Here is a 2,421-nt window from a genome sequence, read left to right as displayed (position 1 = left end):
CTAACTGTTGAGAGAATTGAGGCCCCAGGGAATAGGGAGGCCTGGTGAAGTGTGTGTGGGCTGTGTGGGTGTGGGCACATACTCTTGTAGACAGGGGAGGAGTGGTATGAGGAACTGTTGGAGGACAGAACCGGAGGGGAATAATGACTGAACTATAAAAAAGATTAAAGATAATAAAAAATAAAGGGGAAAAAGAGTGATTGGTTATGATGTGTGAACTGAGTACAAGACAGTGAGGTTCCTGGTGGAAGTTAACTACTCATTAATGAACAGGGTATTCAGGATCAAAGAGCAGATTTTTGAGGAAAGAAAGGTTGGATGTCCTTACTATAGAAGTTGAAGCTATAATGGGATATTTGTCTGAAGAAAACTGAGAGGAGAGAGAAAGAGAGAGAGAGAGAGAGAGAGAGAGAGAGAGAGAGAGAGAGAGAGAGAGAGAGAGAGAGAGAGAGATCATCTCCTATAGCAGTGGATTAGATTGTTGAAGTGGAGTGGAGATTAAAGTCATTGGAATTGAAGATGTCAAGATTCTGTAGAGACATGGTTATAAATACATAATTCCTATGGATCTGCCAATTATCCAGAATTCTGGTGAGGGTAAAGGTATTGTCATCTATGTGTTTGTATTAGTTACTTTTATTGTTGCTGTGAGGAAATATAGAAAAATACAACTTAAAGACTTAAGGAGTTTTTGGCTCACAATTTGAGGGGATATAGATTATTTAAAAGGGGAAGATGTGATAGTAGAAGTATGAGGCAGCTGGTCCCATTGCATCCATACCCAGGAAGTAGAGCTATGAGTGATGGCACTCAGTTTACACTCTCCTTTTTATTTTCTTGGCAAATCCAGACCATGGAATAGTGCCATCCATAGTTAAGGAAGATATTTCCAACCTCCATTGACCTAATCTAGTAACCCAATCTAGAAACTCCCTTATAGAAATACCAGACATCCTGCCAAGATGATCATAAATATTAACCATCATAATATTAGACTTTCCAATAAAGATGGATGGACCATGGATTATATTGACTGGAAAAAGGACAAGTCAAATATGGGTATATAGTTAGTTTGATTTTAAAAACAGAAGGATTATTTTAGTCTATGAAAATTTCATGCTGTCTACAATGTGTCTTGATCATATCTATCTCTCTGTTCTTCCCCAATTCTTCCCAGGAACCCTAATTCTATTCTATCTACCTCTCAACTTAATGCCCTCTATTTATAAATACATGCATGCATGCATACATAAATACATACGGAGGACAGACAGATGATAAATAGTCATATGTATGCATGTATGTCTGTGTATCATCTATCTGTCTTCTGTCTGTTGATCTCACTGAGTCTAATTAGCACAGCTGTAGAGGTTATTGCACAAAATCACGCTAGTTAAAAATGGCGTCACGGAGTGGTGAGGGTTCCTGTGGTGCTTCCAACAGTTGAGGGCTGCTTGTGGTGAAAGAGTCACATTCCCTTGGGAGTGTGTCCAATGGTAGGTTTCCTATGCAGTGCAGCACTAACTGAATTCACATATCATGTTTATGAAAATGAAAGACTACTAGTTTAGAGTGGAGACTGGCAAAATACCTATAGATAAGATCTGGTCTTCTTGACTGTTTCCATCAATACAGTTGTATTGGAGCATAGCCATGCCTATTAGTTTAAGCTTATTTCACAAAGCCTGAAATATGTATTATCCTTTACCTTAAAGAAAATAATCCTACTGCTAGAAAGTAGTGGTAGTTGTAAGAAGAATGGTAACATAATTTTTCTCTACTTGGCAACCTAGAATGCAGGCTGCACGAGTAAGAAGAGCCTTGACTTGGTTATATGTAAAATGTAGAGTTGTGGTATAGAAAGCCAGCTTCTAGCCACCAGGAGCAGACAGAATGAGCATAAAAGAAAGGAGCGGGAAAAAGAAGGGGTAGTAATTTTGTATTATGGAGTGAGTTCCAGAAAGTGCAGTGGAATTGTTGGGAGTTGGGTTGCAGCAAGATAGAAAAGAGGGGTAGAGAAGAATGGTATTGAGAAAATTGCTGGATTGTTTCTGTCTAGCAAGTTTACAGTTTGGGCTTTGCCCAAGGATCACAGACATAAAAAGGGAAGGAGGAATTCATTCAAGTTTCCCATTTGGGTCAGGATGAGCTACATTTAGCTCAACAAGGAGTTAAAAATGCAAAAGCCAAGATGTCATGGTAGATGGCTCCTAGCATAGCCTGAGACCAACTTACTCTCTTCTTTTCAAAGTCTGAGGAAAATATTATCTGTTAATTCTGGGATGTAGGATACACTTTTGTTTTCTACCTATTCAAGGATTTTATTTTTTCATTAGAGTTACAAAATCAATCTCCTTTTTGACTTTAGCTGGATAGTTTTCACACTGACAACCTTAGTTTGAAGGTAGTACCTTGCACACA

The sequence above is a fragment of the Mastomys coucha genome, chromosome X (genome assembly GCF_008632895.1).
Source record: "Mastomys coucha isolate ucsf_1 chromosome X, UCSF_Mcou_1, whole genome shotgun sequence".
Taxonomy (NCBI): Eukaryota; Metazoa; Chordata; class Mammalia; order Rodentia; family Muridae; genus Mastomys; species Mastomys coucha.
This window is presented reverse-complemented; position numbering follows the sequence as displayed.